We start from the raw sequence: 24,569 nt of genomic DNA on the forward strand, positions 1-24,569 counted from the left end.
TCATTTTGGAGGTACATAAGAGAAGCCACAAGGTCTCCAAAGGCAAATTTCAGTGGTGTCTCCCCAAAGTGCAATATTTAGGTTTTATTTTAACTACTAGGTCCCCTTTAATTTCTCTTAAATGTATTGAAAGTATGCACAATTAAGTGCTCCTACCACTAAAGACAATTGAGGGCGCTTCTTGGAATAACAGGATTTTGTTGGCAGTAGATTCCTTGCTATGGGGAAATCACTAAGCCACTTGTATCACTCACAAAAAAACTCAGTCCCTGAACCACTTAAATTGGAAAAGGAACACCGACCAGTTCTTTCAAATTTAAAACATGCTATCCTGTCTGCCCCTGCTCTAGGCATCCCAAATTATGACAACCCATTTACCTTATATGTCCATGAACAGAAAGGGGTAGCGTCATGTGTTCTAACTCAATTTTGGGGACCTACTCAATGCCTGGTAGCCTATTATGTAGCCCAGCTGGACCCAGTAACTTCAGGAGCACCATCATGCCTTAGAGGAGTAGCTGCCACACCTTTATTAGTAACTAAATATGCTGATCTGGTATTAGGATGCCCTCTGACCATAATGTGCCCACATGAGGTTGAGGCATGAGGTTGAGGCATTGTTATTAAGACATAGGACTGAGGCATTTATTGATCAGAGGATTACAAGATACAAGATAACCCTATTGAATAATGAACACATCACATTAAATGCTCTATAATTCTTAATTCTGCAAACTTGCTTCCTGATTTGCCAACTTCTGGAGAACTTTTACATGATTGTACATCTTTAGTGTCCACTGCTGATAAACTTCGTTATTATATACTGGACACCCCTTTGGATAATTCGGATTTAATATTATTTACAGATGATTCTTCTTTTATGAGAGATGGTGTGTGTTATACAGGAGCTGCTGTAGTTATAGAACTGGATACTCTATGGTCAGCTTCCTTACCCTCACATGTAAGCACACAAGGTGCAGAATTTACAGCTTTAAAATATGCCTGTATTATTGCAAAGGATAAGAAGGCCACAATTTACACGGACTCCCATTACGAAATTTGGCATGCTTCATGCCATTGGCATGCTATGACTTTATGGGGGATTTCTAACATCAGCTGGAAAATGTATTGCCAATGCATACCTTATTACTGACCTTCTTTCTGCCCTCCAGCTCCCTGAAGTCAAAGCTGTTGTTCACTGTTCTGCCCATACATATGGTACTGACCTTGTCTCCATGGGAAATGACTAAGCAGATGCTGCAGAGAAGCTAGCAACCTTAGAAGGACCTAAATTAATTATGCCACTAACAATCCTTGATGATTTGGATCTATACTTTTCCTATAATGACAAGGAAATGAGAAAATGGAAGTTGAAATTTAAAGCAAAACAGATAAATGGAGTATGGGTGTCATCTGAAGGCGACCCCCCTGCTCCTTAGAGCGTTCTATAACCAAATTTGTCACTCCATCCATAAACATGATCCTTTCAGCATCTAAGGCATTGTAGATTCTGTTAAAAGAGTATGGATAACTCCTGGAATAATTACAATTGTCTCCAAAATATGTACAGTTTGTCCTACCTGCCAGGCCTTTAATCAGTATGCTTTTTGAGGAAAAGCCTTTGGTGCACGTCCTCTAGCTTTCACCCTGTTTGAGCATTTACAAAATGATTTTATCTCTATGCCAAAACCTGGACAGTATAAATTTTGTCTGGTCATAGTTGATCAGCTGAGTGGTAGCCTGAAGCATTTCCTATTGCTCAGGCTCAGTGGCTTTTGTTGCCAAAGTCCTTTTTAAAGAGATTATTCCTTGTTTTAGCCTGCCGGCATGTATTGATTCTGATAATGGAACTCATTTTCCTGACTCAGTCTTATCGCAAATTTATTCATGTTTGGGGATAACTCCTAAATTTCATATACTATGTCATCTCCAGAGCTCCAGCCAAGTTGAAAGAATGAATAAAGAAATTAAAACTATGATTGACAAATTGTGCAAGAGACTCATTTAAAATGGTCTGAAATTCTCCCTCTGGCCCTATTTTATCTCAGAAGCAGACCCAGAGGTGATTTATGCATCTTAGCATTTGAGATGCTGTTTGGACACCCACCCATTCAGGTACAATTTACCCCTTCCTATACTTCATTGTTAGGAGGGGATACAACCATTACCAGTTATAACGAAAAATTACAAAATAAATTACAAGAACTCCATGACTCTGGAGCTGCTGTTCAAGCAGGCCCCATAGACTTCTCACTTTATTATTTGAACCCAGGTTATAGTGTGTACATAAAGAATTTCATCCTTACTGGGTTGACTGAACTCGCTTTTGATAAACCATTCCAGGTCCTATTGACTACATCAACAGCCATTAAAATTGGGGAAAGGGACTCATGGATTCATTTTAGTCATGTAAAACTAGTACCCTCTATTGATAATGGATAATTCTCTGTACTAATTATAATTGCCTGTACTTATATTTGATTATTGATTGTATTTGAATATTGATTATGATAAGAATGCTCTATTGCTGGATTTGCACTATTTTGTTGCACTTTATTTGATTGATCTTTGTACTTGAATGGTACATATACTACCTCACAACCAAATATCTGTATTAGTGACCTATATTGACCTGATGTGCCTTTTATAACATTTTGTGCCTTTTGTCATCTCTTTCATATTTTCTTGAATGTATTATTATTTTATCTACCTCATTTGTACTCACACTGTGGATCATGGCAAGTTAAAGAGGAAATGAATCTTATTTTTTGAAATTAGCCTCTATACTTTCCCTCTGTGATTGTGAAACTACACATTTTTAATATTTTTGTTTTTTCTTCCTACATGTGCAATACAATGTTTGATTTTTTTCATTTTTTTTACCTTTGAAGCACATATTACCAGTATTAAAAAAGATTTTTTACTGTTTTGATTTTTGCAATAGAATAAGCTAAGATGTCCACTTGCCTAACATATAAATGCAAACCCCAAAAACTTTGGACTATGGAAACCTGTGTTATCAAAAAAGAATAGTAAGTTGAGTAGGTGGGTGTGAGGAAGGATAAAGGGGAATAGAGGATTATATGGTGATTGGTGGAGGAAAGAAGGTATGGGAAGGTATATAGGAGATAAGGAAATGGGGTATGTAGGAGAGAGCAGCTCAAACAGGTTTATTCTCAGAGGCTTGAGACAGAGGATACAGGGAGGAAACCAGGACCAATAAGAAACTTTTAGGTTTGGCTGGAGGGTTTCTCTTGTTAGTTTCAAAGTCTCCTGAAGGAGGGATCGAGAGGGCCCCTCCCTGCCAGTGAAACTGATGGCTGGAGGAAGTCTTGAAGGTAGGTACTTCCTGTCAAGATGGATGCCTCAGTTGTCTCAAGAAATAAAGGAAAATGATTCTTTCCTTTTGGACCTTGTCTTAATTTTCGACACAATGACTCACCACAGGGTTTGAATAGGTAACAAGGGGATTTATTAATACCAGGGTCAGTCAGAAGGGGGAGGGGTTCAGGATTTTCTAACTGCTGCTAGTGAAAGGGGTGAGGGTGGGGGATGGGTTGCGGAGAGGTTTAGACAGAGAGAGTCCGGCTCTCCCAGTCAGGAAGATTTGACTGCCTTTTAAATAAAGTCTTAATCAAACCTAGGGATACTTATTTGAGGACACTCCAATTATCTAAAGAAACTAAAACCCACAATGTTCAATCACCAAACCGTCCCTTCCAACCAGAACCCAAAAGGAAAATCAGGGAAGGGGAGGGATGGAGACGGGAGATCAGGGAGAGGTCCAGAGAAATGAGATAAGTCCAAATTTCCCCAAAACAAAATAAGCACAGGCCAAGGCCGAAGCAATTAGGCCAAAGCCGAAAGGCCAAAGCAAAAGCCTCCAGCCACAGCGAAAGCCAGAAGGCAAAAGCCTGGTCAGTTGGAACTTCACTTCTATTTATAGCTTTAAGTTCTAACTGACTTTCTGAACATTCTAAGATGTTTAACTGACTTTTTGTGACTGTTAGAAATTACAGAAGCAAGAAGTTTCTGTTAGCCACCTTGCATTACACCTACCACTAGTTATTTAATTATTATGAGATTTTTGCTCGATGAATATGCCTAATCCAAGAAGAAATGGACCACAAAGGATGACAGAAATTCCTGCAAAGTGCCAAACAAGCACAAAAAGGAAAAAGAGACCAAACCTATTCTACAAGGATTTATGACATTCTGTGCAGAGCACAAAGACTTGACCATGTGTGAGACTCGAGGTTGCAATGCTTAACATATGTTAAGACATAGGACTTCCTTTTACCACACTCTATATCAAGTACACAACATCTATATTCTGGCTCCATTATCCCTGAAAGTGAAGAAAAGGATCAAACCGGGAAATGCTATTTCCCATTTGTTTCAAAATCTAGTCTCTTTTTTCTATTTCTTTCATGATGTAACAACTTATTGTAGTCCAGGCTACTAAATTGGGTTAGTGAGTGACTGTTGTTGTAAACCTTATGGGACGTGGCTTGCTACAAGAACCTGTTGTGATTTGTGAATTTTCTTTTCTTTTTCCTAGAATTTTTCTTTCTTCACATTTTTAATATACTATATTTCCCTCAGAAGTTATTTTTCTCTTTTTATTTCTTTGGACTCTTTGATGTTTTTGATAATTGATTCATATACCTTATGACTTGACCATATATCCCTGTATAATTCCTATGTGTATCCCTGGATTTTCCTCAGGAGGGAATGTATTATTATTCTCCTCATGGGGGACTATCTTATTGCTGTGAATTTGGACTTGAATTTGACCCTAATTTAGAACAGAAGACTACCTCCTAGAATCCAGAAGGTGCCATGAAGATGCCTGCAGAGAATATCCACTGCACTGGAAGATCCAGAGTGAACTTCAAGACATGGCGAATTTGAACTTTGCGGGGGTTGAATGCATTTATTTTGAATGGACACTCATGCCAAAAAGGGTAGTGCCCCATAAATGTCTTTTTGTCAATGTACCTTACATTGGTTTTGCTCTTTTTCCCTTTTATTTCCCTTTTATCTTGAATTATTGTAAATTTTAAATTGATTATGTTTCCATGATCCACTGGGGAGACTGGTATCCCAAAGGATCACAGTGGGGAATGTATAGTTGGAAAAATCTTGAACCCCTGAGATACATTACCCAAACTTCCTTTCTGTATCACCCACAATTCCTTCTGCTTTGAGTATATGTGAGGTGGGTGGGAAAGGTTCCCCGCATTTCTCTAGGTCTCTGATTTAATAATAATAAATCCTTATAAATATCATACTTTGGAGACACTGAATATTAATTTTAAAATCTACAAGTCTTAACTTGCTGTATCTCACTCTTCTGTATCTTCTTATTGGCTTCTTTCAATTACTTTCTTAGATTTAATATAACCTCAGTCTTATCATCCTCCCAAGATGTCTAACACAGGACAGAGTCAGATTGTTATCCCCTTCAGGGTTCTGTAAGTTCGTGAGTGGGATTTAGTTTTGAACAAACCAAGACTGCTCTTTGACTCACTCATTACTGACTATCTGGAACGATCTGTTGGTTCTAGAGTGACAGGACTAATGGATCTTTTTTGGTCTGGAATTTCTGCCATGCTATGACTTTGTGAAGTTAAAATCTTCCTCGATATTACCACTGAAACATGTCCCTGGTTCTGGGGATCAAGACACCCAGATGCTGCTTGCTTTTGAACTTGCTTGTTGGTTGGTAGATAGCTTAGGCTTTGTAATTCCTTCTTACCCAGATTGCAATTCCTAAGCACAGGTTCCTTCCTTAGCCTGCCTTGGATCAGTGATCTAGGGCTGAATAATGATTAACAAAGTTTCCAGTTGGTACCTGTTCCTGCATCCTTTCTGAAGTAGTGGCATCCCATAAGTCTTGCACCTCTTCTTGCTCTGGTGGGAATCATCTACATAGAAGAGGGATAGAAGAAATTCTTTGCTCCTGACCAGAATCTCTTCAAAGATCTCGGGCCTCTCTGTCCCTATACGATGACCTGAGTTGGAAAAGTGATTATGAGTTTTTTCTTTTCTTTTTCTTTTCCTTTTTTAAAAAATTTCCTCAGCAGTATTGCCTCTGGTACATTTTCTAGGCTTCTTTGGTAGAATTTGTGTGGATGAGCTTACAGAGATGCTTCTTTCTAACCCTACCATCTTGACTCCAACTATTGTTGCTTAAATTTTAACAAGATTTGCTACATCATAGACTAGGTACAGAAAAATCTTCTCATGTCCTCTATTCATGTCTCCTGTTATCTAGATACAGAGACTCTTCATAACTAGAGCTATCTGCATTTGGAATGAGATGCCTTGAGTAATAGAAGACTTCTCCATACTTGTAGTATTTAAATAAAGGCTGAATAGGTATGGAACCAGCATGACATAGAAAGGATTTTTATTCTAGTAATCATTAGTGGTGATAGGTTTTAAGACCTGAATTAGCTATGTGAGGGAAGAGAGGGGAACATATTCAAGAAATGTAATAGAGGTAGAAATGACAAGGTTAATTTGATTCTATGACAAGATCTTAAGTCTCTTTCACCTATAATTTTATGTTTCATGAAGAATTCATTAATTTTCTGAATGTTATAACCATGTTGCAAGTCAGGAATCCAAATGTTTGCTTAGGATCAAGGAGCCACCTTAATAGAATATACACATTATCAAATGTTTATTTAAAAAAAAAAGAATTTCTCTTCATGTTCAAAAATGGAATTTGTGTGAGAAGCCTAACCTCAATAAATGCTGAGTGTATCCCTCTCAGAGAGTGATGATTCTTCCCCTCAGAAACCCACTGTAGGCAATTGAAAGAAATTTTGGGAATTGTCAAAATGCATTTTCTGAATGAACAGATTGGGAGAGATTTGGGAAAAGAACAATAGAATTTCTCTCCCAATCTGTCATTTTATTTTATTCATTCATTCATTTCATTTTATTTTATTATTTTATTTTATTTTTTTGTTTGTTCATGTAACCCTGGCTATGACAAGCTGCATATATTCTCTGCATTTTTTTAAGTTATTATTTTAACAGAAGTGGGAGATGAAATGGTTCATCTGTCATAAAGGGTAATGCTGGACTGTGGCTACAAGTCATTAATTTATGAGTTAAGCAAGTCATCTGAAAGTAAAGTGCTCACTGTTTTTTGGGGAACAGGCCAGGGAACCATATAGAATTATCAGATTAGTGTTTGATGCCAGATACTTAGGATGTGAGGTTTTTTTCGAGAGGCTGAGGCCACTGACAGGCACAGTAAAACCTACCTAGGAAGCTGTTGTCAGCATGATGAGTTGTCAGCATGAATTTTGTGGGACTTCAAGATGGTTTAGGAAACATAGTTTAATATTCAAAATTGGGGAACCAGAAATGATATTTTGACTCCAGGGCTAATTTAGTGATTATATGAGGAGAAGCTATACTGATGGTAATTAGTGTGAAGTCATAATTGGTCAGGTTGTGATATTGTATTATTTCCATTTTTTATGACTGTATGGGAAATCCATCATACCTCATCTATGAAGGACTTCTAAGTGTGTTTCTTTGTTGAAGATGAAGTTGTGAAAAGAACTGGGTATGCAGTATTATAGAAGGGATGGGACACTAGGCACTCTACTATAGTAACTTTTAAATTCTGACTTCACTTGGCAAGTATTTTCTAATACAGAAAGACAGCTTGACAAAGTGGATATAATAACAGATGGAGTCTGGGGGACCTGAAGTCAAATTTCAACTCAAGACCACGATAATGAATCCAAACTCAAATTCAATTTCCTCAGCTATATAATGGAAATAAATAACATTGACCTCACAGGATTCTTGTGAGAATAATCTGAGATGATACTACTAAAACTCTTTATAAAACTTAAACTTTAAGAATAATAAATGTTGGCTGTTTTTATTAGAATAAAATGACCCTACGTTTTCTTAAGATTGTTTTTAGAACTAGCTGAAACTATTCTCAACAAAGTTAGCAATAATCTTCTAATTGTCAATAATAGTCAATAAACATTTATTAAGTGTTTAGTATGAGTCTGTTTATACTGTGCTAAGTATTAGAGATGTAAATATGAAAAAAGAAAGTGTCTGACCTCAAGAAGCTTAAAAATCTTACTGTGAAGACAAAATACAAGGTGAAAGTTGGCAGGGGTAGAGAGGGGAGGAGATACTTGATGAGCAGTCAGAGAAATCCAAACTAGTGCATCCAGGTTAGAAATCAAGATCTATGCTCTCTTTTGGCAGTCTTTGACATTATGTACCATCCCTATATCCGAAGAGCCCACTCTTCACTTGAGGCAGGGGTGGCGGTCTCTGGAGGTGAGTTGATGTGGTGAAAATGAAATGAAAATGAGCCAGTATGCAAGTAGAATTGCAGAGGCTGTTCTCTCTTGCCTTCTGCTGATTTTTATTTTTATACCCTTTTTCCCCCCTTTGTGATCTCATACAGGTTTAGATTTTCCCATACATTCAAAATCACGTATTAACTTTTGAAATGTCATATGATTGGCATTTACTAATTATCTCACTATGGTTAAACAATGAAGCAAGATTGTCAAAAATTATTCATTATGAAATAGCTTAATTGAAACTTATTATTTTCAGCCATCCATAAGTTACAAGAACATCATTTCCTAGCTAAGCATAATAGTTGATTATATTTTAACTAATTAACTCATGCATATTGTTACTTTATGCTATTCATACCTATCATTAATCAAAAAGATAGTTATGGTAGTTGATTACATCAAATAAGATACAATAATATCAGTCTGGTCCAAATTTTGCTCCCATTATATTCTTTCATTTTTCACTGTTTTTAAAAAGTATGTTTGCTGTTCTTTCTGCTATAGGGTCAATAAGAATGCAGTTCTGGAAGGGTGATTCTGTGCTAATTTGTCATTCTCCTGTTTTCCTTGTGTTTCACTATTTCCTTGGTCTATGGGAGTTTGGGAACAAACCCCGGCCAGGTACATTCTTGCTGGGGAATCTGGAAACTTACATTAACTTACTAACTGCTGGTTTTTTGCTGGGCTGATTCTAGGGGAAGTTTCTGTACTATGGGGGTTTGTTTAGGGGTTTATTTTGGATTAGTGGGTAGTCTGTGACTGTAGTTGTTCTTGCCATGAACCTGTATTGTTTTTCTGTGTCTCCCTGTATAAGGATACTGATTGCGATAGTTTCAATGCAAGTGAATGTCACTGTAAAAAGTCACATAGGGTAAACTGAGTGTGGAATTTCCATCCTCCTGACAACCTGCTGTGCTGGATTGTCAGAGCTGGTGATGAGCTGTGCTAAATGTCATGGCTTTGATGGCTTCCTGCATCCATATCCTTGACATGCTATTTTTTGTAGGTTTCCATGACACTACTATATCCTGGTCTTACAACCTATCTGTATGATAGATTGTATGAAAGCACTGGTATAATCTATAGCAGACTACTTGCCTCCTTGAGAAATGGAGAGGAGGAAAGGAAGGAGAAGATTTAATTTATAAAATGTCAGAATTGAAAAAGAATTTAAAAAGTTAAAATAAGGAGAGAGAGAGAGAGAGAGAGAGAGAGAGAGAGAGAGAGAGAGAGAGAATAGAATGTCCACAGACATCTGACCTAGGCTCTTTTCTCTTTTTTTCCCCAATATTTCACTTGATGATCTCATCAGCTTCATAGATTATATCACCTCTGTGTTTACTATTCTCAGATCTACTGTAAGGGGGAAAAAGGGTTTTGGGGTTCAATATATTAAAAGGTGATTGCCAGGGGAAATCTCCCCAATTTTGGAATAATCTCAAGTCAAAATTGACTTTATGGAAGTTTATTTACAATTGAGAAGAGACAGAGGAAATAAGGAAATAAGAATCTAACACAGTAGATAAATTACTATGATCCTCTAATTAATCCAGGTAGATCTAATTAACCCTCATCCTAGAGTCAGAGGGCCAGAGGCTTTGCTTCATTTACAGAGTCTATTAAAAGAAGTTCCTTAAGAGAAGTTCAGGAAGATTCAGTCTTTAAACTCACCACATGGACTTCTAGAAGATATTGAAGCAGTCTCACCAAGGTCTCAGCGTTCCAGCTAGCACTCCTCCAAGGACCAGAAGAGCTTCTTTACCAGCCACCCTCTTCACCAGAAGCCCCCAGCTGACTGAGGACCTTCTCCTTTTAAAGGGGTCACTTATGTGTCACTTCCTGTGGCTCCCTTCTAATTTGCGTGTCCAATCACAATAGACGCTTCTCATAGGACTGCGTAGGGAGCAACCAGTTGATTCTAATTCGTCACCCTCTCTAGCACATGTGGGTTAGGACCTCCCAGAATTGTAGGTGCTCTTACCTTTGGTGATTAAATCTAAAGATGGGTAGTGTAGATTTAATCTAATTATCACACTACTTATTTAACCTTAAACTCTCTGATGACCTCTAGTTTTACAGTTCCAATTGCCTACTAGATATCTCAAATAAAATGTATTGTAAACACGTTCAAGTCAACACACCCCCAAACAGAACTCATTATTTTTCTCCCAAATCTTTTTTATTACCAACTTCACTGTTACTATTACAATGACAGCCACCACTATCTTTTAGTCTCACAATTTTTATATAATCCTTGACTCCTAACTCTTTCTTACTTCTCTCTATCTAGTCTGCTCTCAACTCCTGTCAATTCTACCCTCAAAATATCTCTGGTAAACTCCGCCTTCCCTCCTCTGACACTTCTATCAACCTGGTTCAGGCCTCTGCCACCTCATGCCTGGGCTATTACAATAACCTTCTTTTTTAGTTTCTCTGCTTCAAAGTGCCTCCTCTTTCCAATGTATCCTCCACTTAGCTGTCAAACTGATCTTCCTAAAGTACCTGAATATGACCTTCTATTCAATAAACTCTAGTGATTGCTTATAGCCTCCAGGACTGATTATAAAATCCTGTTTGGCACTTAAAATTCTTTATAATTTGTCTTCATCATCCTTTCCACGTTTTGTGTCCTTTACTCCCCATGATATATACTCTGCAAGTCAGTAGCATTGATCTCTTTGCTCTACTTTACACAGGGCACTTTGTCTCCTCACTCCATGTATTTCTACTGATTCTCCCCATCTGTGAAATTCTCCTCATCTCTGCCTCCTCATTTTCTCTACATCAGTTAAATCTCTGTTAAAATCCCAACTTCTATGTGAAATCTTCACTAATTCTTTCTAATAGTTTCATCTTCACTATTTTGAGTGTTTCTAACTCATCCTGTGTATATCCCTTTTGCATGAATTTATGTGTTTTTAAACTCATTAGATTTTGAACTCTTTGAGATCAAAGACTTTGTGTGTTTCTTTGTATCCTCAATACTTAACACACTGCCTGTGACATGATAGACACTTATTAATGATTATTGACCATTAGATCTGAAAAATTAGGAATGAGGTAAATAAACTTAACGCAAAGTGTGGTTAAAAAATGAGTTTCTTCTCATTAACTCAAGATTTTAATATTATTTTGTATGTTAAGCCCTACATGGAGTCAAGAAAAAAACTTGACCTAGATGACTAGGAAGCAGGGTTTCAGATAGTATCATAGGCAGGATGGGAATGTTCAACTTATTCACCTATTTTTGTTTTTTTCTTCAGTTTCAAAATAATGGGCATCAGTGGCACTAATTTTCAACATGAACTTCTGAAGTTAAAAACATCATTTGATAACCATATTGTACTTTAATTGATTTCCTAACTAATGTATTTTATTTTTTGAATTTCAAAATAATATTCTGAGAGAATTCATAGGATTCGCTAGGCTGCCAAAGGGATTCATCTCTCTCTCTCTTTCTCTCTCTCTCTCTCTCTCTCTCTCTCTCTCTCTCTCTCACACACACACACACACACACACACACACACACACACACACACAATTGACAATCTTTGTCTAGTAACATGTTGGCAACACCTCTAACCCAAAACATTATGCACTAAAGTAACTTGTCTTCTACTATCATGTGTTTATTTGGTGATCTGAAGCAATCCTCAACTAGAACTTTCAGTTCCAAATTAAAACATTACTTTCAGTTTGTCATTACCAGAAAAACATAGATATAATACTGGTAGCAAGAGCTGGAACTCTCCTTCTCTTTTGGTTATGCTCTTCTTTTAATTTGAGAAAAATGACCCTATAATCACAGAAAGACATTCCACCATTATACCCTCAAAGCTTGACCAGATCTTTTAGAACTTACATTCCACTTTTAGAGCCTCCAAGAACACAGTTTGCCATGCTAAGACGTTGGAGAAAGACTACACTAGAAGTGTAGACAAAGTATGTCTACAAAAATACAAAATTGCAATTAATTCTAAAATATACTAATTTATTATATTAAAATATTTGGTTGATCCCATTAGCACAGGGATTAAATATCTCCTTCCCCATTTTCATTCAATCTATAATAAATTTATCTGCATAACAATTGAAATTACTATTTTTCTGACAAAATTTTGAGAGTCTCCATAGCAGTAGCTATTCATTTGAACATTTTTTTAAAATGTGTTAAGGCACTTACATTAAAGATAAACTCCTTCTGATCAAATCAATACATTCATCAAAATAATCTTTCTCAATTTAATAACTGAAATGCCTTCTCAGTCCTTCATAAAATGATAGTTCTACCACTATTTTTGATTATACCATCTCAAATTATCAGTAAGATAAAAAGACCATGCAAATATTTTCTCACACAAAAAAGATTTTCTCACCTTTTATACACATTCATATGTATGTATCATGAGAAGAATTTTCATTTTAATGTATGTAGGATTAAATCTTTAATTTAATGTATGCATGTAGGATAGTAATATATGTACAATTCTAATGAAAGATCTGTTTAATCCAATTAAATCTTGCTATACTTTAAATATATTTGTGAAGAAAAATAGCTTCCTGGAAACTAAGAAAAGAAGTCTGAATAGTACCTGAAATCATTGCTTTGTTCTACCTTTTGTCAAAACAAATATGTTTCATAGATAAGTTTTTATAAATGACAAATATGACCATTCATTTTATCAAATGGAGAAATAAATCTAGCTTTAAAATATCATTTTCCTCTCAAGACAACAATAAACATAAAAGAAAGGTCACCTGGAAACAACAAGCACCTACTGGGAATAGAAATACAGATAGTTTTATACAAAGGAAATTTTCTTTAGAATCTTATCAAATCCATCTGAGTTTGAAGGCCACTGACACCATATAGCAGAGTTTAAAATTAAAAAGGAGATTTAGTCTTTTTCACAGCAGGATGAATAAAGTAATAATATTAGATTTAGAGAGAATGGTTAAAAAAGAAGACCATGAACATACTAAAGAAGTGCAGACTGCTTTTTTGATTTAGTTATTGAATGTTATATTATTCAATGAGTGGTCAAGGAAAAAAATCAATGTAATAATTATACAGTGGATTGCATATTTTCTGTCCCATGTCCTTAAGAAAATAATTTAGAGAATAAATAGAATGGTTCAAAAATCACAGAAGAGTACAATAACATAGACAAATTATCCAAAATGCAATTGAAAAGTTTAGGAACTGTCTAATTAGGCAAACATCTAAAATATGAATCAGTTAATAGTCCAGAACACATTTAATTGTCTATTTCAGATTAAGGCCAATTAGATATAGATAATTAAAATAGCTATTACCATATTTAAAAATTCAAATTAGAAAGAAAATATACTTGTATTTCTCTGGATATCTTCTCTCCTACTAGAAGCTCCTTCCCACACCAAACATGATACCCAAGATCACCATTCTCCCCATACTAATTTTTCCACCTTCTTGGTTTTGTTAATTGGATAAGTACATGATGGCTTAATTTTCTAATTTGCTAAATACTCCTTAGAAATTTTTAGATTTTAATCAAATGTTTTCCAGTCTCCTTGCTCTACCAGTTAAATTACCTTCCAGTGAAAATACATGTATGGTAAATGCTGTTGTTTCACCAACTAGAAAAATTTAAAAACATAGGAGAAATATTCTTGCTACAACCCCAAAATCATAGATTATATCGATGCAGTACTTAATCATAGAGTTGCTAGAAAATTTTATTATTATTATTATTATTATTATTATTTTGTTCTTACTTGGAGTTGTAGGAAATAAACAAGATATGAAAGACCTGTTTCATAGAGACATTTCAATGCTCACAATTATGTATGCATATGTATATATACACATATATGCAGATGTGTAAAATTTAATATATTACAGGAGTATAAAATGAACATACAGAGAAGAAAACAATATAAACATGTTATATATTAGTATTCTTTTCTATGTACATGTGTATTATATATTTTACTAACATAGGTGAATATTCAACAAAAATGCCAGCATTGATATAAAGGAGTACAATTCTCAGTCTGTTACTTAACTTGTTGCCATGTTTCTTTTTGCCATGCCAATTATTAGAATAATGTTGGAATATATTTCTTCTAAATTATTAAATTATGTCTCATTAATAAATTAAGATTTGTAATTGAGTTACTTATCAAATATATCAAATTAAAAAACTATGATTATCTATGAAATTATAATAATTCTTTTAGGGACTGATGACATTTTCTTTCCCTTAAGCAGTTCCTTGCTCATATCAACTTAATTGTGAGAAAGATGACAGGTAGAGTCACTTTGCCACCTCAATAAAACTTTAGGTGACTTTATTAATTCAGAAAATACATTCCCCTATTGTGCTAAAAGGAATAATAAACTGGAGGAATTCCATGTCGATTGGAAAGACCTCCAGGAACTGATGCAGAGAGAAAGGAGCAGAGCCAGAAGAACACTATACACAGAGACTGATATACTATGGTAAAATCGAATGTAATGGACTTCTGTGCCAGCAGCAGTGCAATGACCCAGGACAATTCTGAGGGATTTATGGTAAAGAACGCTACCTACATTCAGAGGAAGAACTGCAGGAGAGGAAACACAGAAGAAAAACAACTTCTTGAATGCATGGGTTGTGGCGGACATGACTGGGGATGTGGACTCAAAACTACCACACCAATGCAACTAATAACAATTTGGAAATAGGCCCTGAACAAGGACACATGTTACAACCAGTGGAAATGTGCATCGGCCATGGGTGGGGGGAGAGCAGGGGGTGAAGAGGAAAGTAGTGGCATGAATCATGTAACCATATTACAAATGAATATTAATAAATGTTTAAAAAAACAGTAAAGCAAAACCTTATACTTGCCAATAAAAAAAAAAAAAAAGAAAATACATTCCCACCACTCAATATACTAAGATACCAATCAAAGTCTCTTCTCTAGAATTATTTTCATGTGGAAAGAATTTTCTTATTCTTTTTTCTTTTTCTTTTGCAGGAAGGAAGAAAGAAGAAAGGAAGGAAACAAGCACTTACTAAGTGCTTATTATTTGCTAGACATTGTACTAAGCATTGGGAATTTAAATATGAATAGAAAGAAAACTATCCCTGAGTCAAAGAGCTTGAATTCTTATAGGAAAGACAGGACACAAAAATAAGTGTAAGGGTGTGTATGTGTATGTCTATACATGTATGTGTGGAATAATTAGTAGTTGGACTAGAGAGTTGCTGTAGTACCTTTTAACTCCGAAGGATCTTATTATACTTCATATACACTTTCACCTTCATAACCATACAAACTATTAGTAATACAGTCTCTATTCAGAGGTAACTAATAATGTGGAAGTAATTATCTCACAGTTTCTTTTTTTATAATTCTATCAGGGAATCCCAAAGATATTAGATAGATATTAAGAACAGACCTTAGAGTGATCTAAGTTCACCCCATTATTTTATAGATAAAGAAATTAGACATGGGAAGGTTGAATGACTTGTCTAATGTCACATGTAAATAGCAATGCTTGGATTTGAATGTAGGTCTTCTGACTCTGAATGTAGAGCTCTTTACAGTGTACTACCATGGACATTCAAAATGGATCCATAGTTGACTTCTTATGATTTCCATCCATTATCACCACCCCATGCAGCCCAGAGGCACATAGAATAAGTCTTTGACTTATTTGACAGGACTATGTAAAGATATATTTTTGCATAACAAATGATCTCTATTATACATTTTATTCTACTTGCTTCTGATATCACAAGAAAGATTTCTAAACAGGTATGATTGAATATGATTTCTCAGTTTAATTATGTCTTAACCTCGTATTCCTCTTTTACTCTCTTTTGGAAAATTTGAACTTTCTTTCCTGTCAGGTAAGTACGTTACAGTATTTTTCCAGGGTGAATTTTGGAATCTTCATAGTGCAGCAAGCAACTTGTAAAACTTTTTAATTGAACTTCTAGGAGAAAAGGGATTTGGGGAAAAATGGGATAGGGGTACAAATCAAATGGTACATTTCCACAATATTTTTATTCTCTTTTTGAGATGAAATAATGATATTTATATAATGGGAACATATACCTAATCACCACCGATTTAATCTTTTTTTATCTTTTTTTTTTAACCCTTGTACTTCGGTGTATTGTCTCATAGGTGGAAGATTGGTAAGGGTGGGCAATGGGGGTCAAGTGACTTGCCCAGGGTCACACAGCTGGGAAGTGGCTGAGGCCGAGGTTTGAACTTAGAACCTCCTGTCTCTAGGCCTGACTCTCACTCCACTGAGCTACCCAGCTGCCCCCACCACCGATTTAATCAAAACTCCCCAGGAGCTTCTCTAGTGCAGACTAGAGGATTCAAAACAAAATGTACAAAACCTAGATATATCTTATACATTACAATACAATATACAATAGTTACATTTTTAAAATGATCAGATAACTTACCTTTACAAGTATACTTCTCTGGTCTAGGAAAAGATTATTGATTTGTTTACTAGTTGTAATGTGCTTGATATTGCAGAGTTGAACTTAGGGTTGATGTTAGGCAACACTTTTTCATTAGATTGCCCCAAAGTTGAAAGAGCTGTCTCAGGAAGTGGCATGTTTGCTCATTTGTAAATTGTCCAATATAGGTAGGGACAGATATATACCAGCTGGATATGTTTTGAATAGAGAATTCTTTTAGGTGTTGGTCAGACTAAATGGTTTTTGTGGTATCTTCCACTTTGCCGATTATACATTTTATATGACTGCTATTGCCCCATAAAATTATGTTATTAAAAATATTTTAATATGTAGATGAGCCTAATTCTCTCTGGAAGTTTTTGCTGAATAAAATTCTTGGTTATTTAACATTTTATTGATTCTAAATAAGAAAAATAAGTAGGAGGATTAAAGAAAAAAACCTTTATAGAAAAATGATATATAAATGTCATTCACATCTCTCTAGCTTAACAAAATTTCATATGTACAAAGAAGTAGAGTAGCATGAAATTATAGAGGGCTTTGAATTCCCTGCTAAGAAATTGTAGTTTGAAATTATGATTCCATATCCTTTCATAAATCATTCCCTTAAAATTTGATACTTCCCTCTTTACAACCTAGATTATTTATTGTAAATTCTATAAGGATTGAGACTATTTTTATTGTTAATTTCTCAGTATTCTGTACATTGCAACAATGTCTCTTATCCATATATTAAAACATAGAATTTCTTAGAAGATATAAATGTAAATAACTATATTCATAGGCCTTCTGACAGGAAATATCAATCAAGGGGCAGCTGGGTGGCTCAGTGGATTGAGAGTCAGGCTCAGAGACACATTTGACACTTCCTATCTGTGTGACCCTAGGCAAGTCACTTAACCCCCATTGCCTAGCCTTTACTGCTCTTCTGTCTTGGAACTAATACACAGTATTGATTCCAAGATGGAAGGTAAGGGTTAAAAAAAAGAAATATCAATCATACTATAAAAATAAGGTTATGTATCTTCACTAAAGATATAACCATTGTGATTCAGGAGGTCCAACTTGGAGCTCAGGTCAAAGATGCCATTCTCTAGATATGCTTGTTTACAGATGACATTGTGTTAATTACATCTGATCCCAGAACAGTGCAGAATCTCCTAGAAATGTCTGTAATTTGTGAATTCACAAAGAAAGATTAAATAGGTAAAGTAGGTCTTAAAAAATCATCCTATATTTTACTTGCAACCCCAGAGTACTTGTCTAATGATTCTGGGGTCAACAGCATCAAATACCCACAGAGCTAGATCTTGTTTTGAACAGAAAGAGTAAAGCAGTCTGAATTACTTTGGGGAAGCTATAATATGGGCCCTAGCCGCCCACAAAGCAAGATGTATCTTTTCATTAACTGGTATTTTATTGGAATTGCTATATGCCGGTAAGACATTTTATATAACTGCCTCTGAAGGAGTGAGAATTAGCATTGTGCCAAGCACAATGGAGAAGCATGTGGTAGGTGTGAGCAGGATGAAACAAAACCATGGGTATCTTCCAATAAGAAAAAAGAGTGAAAGGCATGGTCAAAGAATTGTATGATGGGAAGAAAAGATAGACTGGTTCTGTGGCAAGGCTAAGGTATAACAGGCTGACAGCTAGAAAGTCGACAATGTCAGAATCGAGCAGGAACCACTTCCAAGAGAGGAGGCAGACCTTCTGAGATGAACTTTTGGAAAGATATCAGCAAGAGAAACAGGATCAGCAGCCATGGGCAGGATTATGATCTATATTAAAGGAAGAATCTCTTGAATCTATGAAGTATGTGATCCATTTAAATATTTGAATATTTGTAACTCTCTAGCACCTAGCACAGGTCCTTGCATATAGTATGATCTTTATAAATGTTTGTTGAATCAAATCAGAATTACAGTCATTATATTCCTTTCCCTCTCTTTGGTTTAACTTTTGGTTTTACATTGGTAACTTTCCTGTACTGGATCATCAAAAATGCATAAAAGAAAAAAATCTCCACAAAATAGCTCAAACGTCTTAGTAATAAGAACCTTTATACCTTAGTAATGATCATAAGTATTGTATAGCTGAATACTCATTTTGTGTTAACCTCAATATAAGGAAACTTATTAATACCTATGTAAAAAATCCTGTATAATTAGATTCCACAAGGCAACTATCAGTTATTTCAGACACTGACTATAGTGATTGGTTTTTGAAAGAACTAGTTACATATTGTTTTAAAAAATCTGATCTGGAAAACTTCCTGGTTAAAATGGTGGCAGAGTAAAAAGCAGCTACTTAACCTCTCCTAACCCACACATATAGGACTCCTCAAGAAAACATATGAACAAATCCAGAGGAACAAAGGGACTCTACAACAGGGCGCAGCATTGAAGGTACGTGGAATTGGGGCATTTCCATGCTATAAGGGGGTGAAACAGCTCTCACTAAAATGCAAGCTGAGCAACCCCCTCTCCCACCCCACACACCTACAGTGCCAAAGCCAGTGCATAAGAGCGAGAGCAAACTTGGGGCAATCATTAAGTCCTTGGCAGCTACCTGAAGTCACCAGGGCCTGTTTCTGAGAGCAGCAAGACTTAAGACCCCAAGAGGCTAAAGAATGTGCGGACTTTGAACATAGACCTGAGCATAGGCACAAGTGCAGTCTCTTATGTCCATGGATCCTGAGTGCAGGAGTGGACTCAGATCCTGAGCACAGGAGTGGACCTTGAGTGAGGACTCAGTGCAGAGGGGTGCACAACTGTGTAAACAAGTGCCCTGAAACTGTTGAAGGAGCCTTGGACAGAGGAACAAGCAAGGGGGCCACCAGGAGGCTTGACCCTGAGAACAACTAGATCTGAGATTTCAGGAGCCTAAAGAGCGCAAACAGACCCTGGGTGTGAGGATAAACCTGAGAAGGTGCAGGGATAACAATGGCAAGCCAGAGACAAGAACCCCAAAAGAGAAAGATCATCAAGAAGAAATCTGTAACACTTGACAACTTTTACACAAAGAAAATCCAGACAACAGAGCAAACAACAGTGGAGAACAAACAAGTAATCATATCCAAACCTTCACAAAATAATGAAAACTTGTCACAAGCTATTGAAGAGTTCAAATCTGAGATGATGAGAAAGATGGAAGAGATCTGCAAGAAAATAACAGTTTAAAAGGCAGAATTTAACAATTGGAAAGTGAGGCAAGTCAACTGAAGACAAGAAATGACCAGATTGAAAAGGAAAATCAAAAGATTATAGCCAAAAACCGAAAGATTATAACCGAAAATCAGTAGAATTGAGCAATTAGAAGCTAATGATCTCTCAAGACAGCAAGAACAAATAAAAAAAAGTCAAAAGACTGATAAAATAGAAGGAAACATGAAATATCTCACTGAGAAACTGACAGATCAAGAAAACAGGGGCTGGAAGAGACAATTTGAGAATCATGGGTCTTCCTGAAAAAGCAGAAATTAATAGAAATTTGGTCTCCATATTAAAATAAATTATTCAGAAAAATTGCCCTGAAGTTCTACAACAAGAGGGCAATATAGACATTGAAAGGATCCATAGATCACCCTCTACACTAGACCATGAAAAGACAACCCCCAGGAATAAAATAGCCAAATTCAAGAGCTTCCAAGTAAAAGAAAAAAAAATCTTACATGTAGTATACAGAATTGGGGGTTATAGTTTTTCTAGTTTTGGCTGAGTTCCAAAATCAGTTGGGCTTTTAGAATCTCGAGGAGAGAGGGAGTTGACTGGAACTTCCGTGGAGGGAGGAAGTCAATGATCGAGCTCTTAGAGTATCTAGCTTCAATATTGAAATTGAGCCTAGCATTGATATATTTACTTAAGAAATTATTATTTAGATAGACCCTTTATATCTTCCTTTCCCAATACCACCCTGCCTTCCCTCCCTTACCTTAGTGGCTGTGGAGTTTATAAGGAGAGAAATTAGAGAAGAGTTAAATCTGTGAAGAGTTATCTAATTTACAGCATTATTTATAATTTAATCAAATCATCATTTATTTTCTTTTAGATAGCATTTTGTAAAACTGAGTGAGGTAGGTCCTTACTTAGATTCCATCTTTACTTCCCTTCCCCCACCTGAGGTTCCTGAGATAACTGATAGGGCTTTCCTTTAATCCCACCTTCCTAACAAACATTCTTCAAACAATTAAACCCTTTGTGTTTCAATAGTCCTATTTAGTGTAAAGGGAAAGAGACAACATACTCTGGGCTCAGAGGGAAGCTGGGCATCCATCTTGAAGGAAGGTGTTACTTCAAAATAGGTCCCTTCCTGTGAAATTAACTAAAGCTTGTTTGTTAATTTCAGTCTAGTCTATTTACCTCAGCTTGTGTTTGAGTCTAAGTCCCAGTCTGTAAGCCTGCTGTGTTAGCCTGTTTAGTTTAACTTCTTTCTCCCAAGAAGATCTCGGTTTCCCTTCTGTGTTATACTCCTGACTTCAGTCCTATTATACCCTGAATCTCCTTTAATCCCAGCCTACCTGTAGCCTAATTTATCCATTTACCAAGTCTCCAACATCCTCCTTTCAATTCCCTTATCCCAAACACCTTTCCTCAAATTACCATCATAACATACAAGAAGCCAGAAAGAGACAATTCAGATATCAAGGAGCACCAGTCAGGATCACACAGGATCTGGCAGCCTCCACACTAAAAGTCGGCAAGGCTTGGAATATGATATTCAGAAAGGCAAGAGAACTGGTTCTACAACCAAGGATAACCTACCCATCAAAACTAACTATATACTTCCAGGGGAAAGTATGGGCATTCAACAAGATAGAAGATTTCGAAGTATTTGTACAGAAAAGACCAGGACTAAATGGAAAGTTTGATATCCAAACACAAAAAATTAAGAGAAACATAAAAAGGTAAATGAAAAACAGAGGGGAAAGAAAACTCTTATTTTTTAAATTTGCCTCTTTAAGGGCTCCAATAAGATCTAATTATTGAAGTCCTATGTGGAGAAATGTCATGTATAATTCTCTGTAGTGAGCTCTATTCACTTTCTTAGTATTCACTATTATAGTAATCAGAAGAATTATTCATAGGGAGAGGTTAGAATACTATATGGTCTAGGATGATATGAGGGGTGGGAAAGAGGGGGGTGAATATTAGAGGACACCAAGAGAAACTTGAATGAATAAGAAAAATAGGATAATCCATTATACATGAAGAGGGCATGGGAAGGGGAAGGGATGAATACTATTATAAGAAGGAGAGGAAGAGAGCATTAAGAGGTAATATTTAAACCTTACTCTCAGTGTAAATAACCCTGAGAGGGAAGAGTAGCTATATTATCCATTCAGATATAAAACTCTATCTAACCCTACTGAGAAAGTCAGAAGGGATAAACCAAGGGGACCAGGGCAGTGGGGAGGTCAAAGAAGGGAGGGTAGAAGAAGGGGGAGGGAATTCATTTGGCCTTGAGAATAAAAAGAGGGGAATAATAAGGGAGGGGGTAGAAAAGGAAGTTAATCAAGGGAGGGGACAAGGGTTACTGGCTTAAAGCAAACCACTAGTTTAAAAGGAAATAGTTTAAGAAGAAGGGGTAGAACTAGGAGAGGATACCAAAATGTTGGCAAATACACAACTGATAATTACAACTCTGAATGTGAATGGGATGAACTTGCCCATAAAAAGGAAGCAAATAGAGTGGATTAGAAACCAAAATCCTACTATATGTTGTCTACAAGAAACACATATGAGGCAGGTAGACATACACAGGTTTAAGATTAAGGGCTTGAGCAAAATATTTTGGGCATCAAATGAGAAAAAGAAGGCTGGAGTGGTGATTATGATTTCTGACAAAGCCAAAGTAAAAATAGATATGACTAAAAAAGTCAGGGAAGGTAATTACATCCTGATAAAAGGCAGTATAGACAATGAGGAAATAACATTGCTCAATATGTTTGCACCAAGTGGCATAGCATCCAAATTCATAAAGGAGAAACTGGCAGAGCTCAAAAAGGAAATGGATAGTAAAACCATACTAGTGGGAAATCCAAATATTCCTCTTTCTGATCTAGATAAATCAAACCAAAAAATAAATAAGAAAGAGGTAAGAGAGGTGAATGAAGTCCTTGAAAAATTAGATTTAATAGATATGTGGAGAAAAATAAATAGGGACAAAAAGGAATACACCTTTTCAGCTGCACTTGGTACATTCACAAAGATTGACCATGTAATAGGGCATAGAAACATTGCAAACAAATGCAAAACAGCAGAAATAATAAATGTAACCTTCTCAGATCATAATGCAATAAAATTAATAATTAGTAAGGGCACATGGACAGGCAAATCCAAAACTATTTGGAAATTAAATAATATGATTCTCCAAAACCAGCTAGTCAAAGAAGAAATCATAGAAACAATCAACAATTTAATTGAAGAGAATGACAATGATGAGACATCCTACCAAACTCTGTGGGATACNGAACTATTGATTTAAAAAATAAGAGTAGAAGCTGGTATTTTGAAAAAAAAACAGATAAAATAGATAAACTACCAGTCAATTTAATGAAAAAAAGGAAAGAAGAAAACCAAATTGACAGTATCAAAGATGAAAAGGGAGATCTTACCTCCAATGAAAGGGAAATTAAGGCAATCATTAAAAACTATTTCACCCAATTATATGGCAATAAATATAACAATTTAGGAGATATGGATAAATATTTACAAAAATACAAATTGCCTAGATTAACAGCAGAAGAAATAGAATACCTAAATAATCCCATATCAGAAAAAGAAATTGAACAAGCCATCAANTTTGAAAAAACAGATAAAATAGACAAAGTACTGGTCAATCTAATTTAAAAAAGGAAAGAAGAAAACCAAATTGACAGTATCAAAGATGAAAAGGGAGATCTTACCTCCAATGAAGGGGAAATTAAGGCAATCATTAAAAACTATTTCACCCAATTATATGGCAATAAATATAACAATTTATGAGATATGGATAAATATTTACAAAAATACAAATTGCCTAGATTAACAGCAGAAGAAATAGAATACCTAAATAATCCCATATCAGAAAAAGAAATTGAACAAGCCATCAAAAAACTCCCTAAGAATAAATTGCCAGGCCTGATAGATTCACAAGTGAATTCTATCAGACATTCAAAGAACAACTGATTCCAATACTATTCAAATGATTTGATATAATAAGCAAAGAAGGAGCCCTACCAAATTCCTTTTATGACACATATATGGTATTTATTCCAAAGCCAGTTAGATCGAAAACAGAGAAAGAAAACTACAGACCAATCTCCCTAATGAACATAGATGCAAAAATTTTAAATAGTATATTAGCAAAGAGACTCCAGCAAGTGATCAAGAGGATCATCCACCATGATCAGGTGGGATTTATACCAGGAATGCACGGATGGTTCATCATTTGGAAAACCATCCACATAATTGACCATATCAACAATCTAACAAAAAAAATCACATGATTATCTCAATAGATGCTGAAAAAGCCTTTGACAAAATACAGCACCCATTCCTATTTAAAGCCTGGAAAGCATAGGAATAGAAGGACCTTTCCTAAAAATAATAAACAGTATATACCTAAAACCATCAACAAGCATTATATGCAATGGGGATAAATTAGAAGCCTTTCCAATAAGATCAGGAGTGAAACAAGGATGTCCATTATCTCCTCTATTATTTAACATTGTACTAGAAACACTAGCAGT

This window comes from Gracilinanus agilis, chromosome 2 (assembly GCF_016433145.1).
Source record: "Gracilinanus agilis isolate LMUSP501 chromosome 2, AgileGrace, whole genome shotgun sequence".
Classification (NCBI taxonomy): Eukaryota; Metazoa; Chordata; class Mammalia; order Didelphimorphia; family Didelphidae; genus Gracilinanus; species Gracilinanus agilis.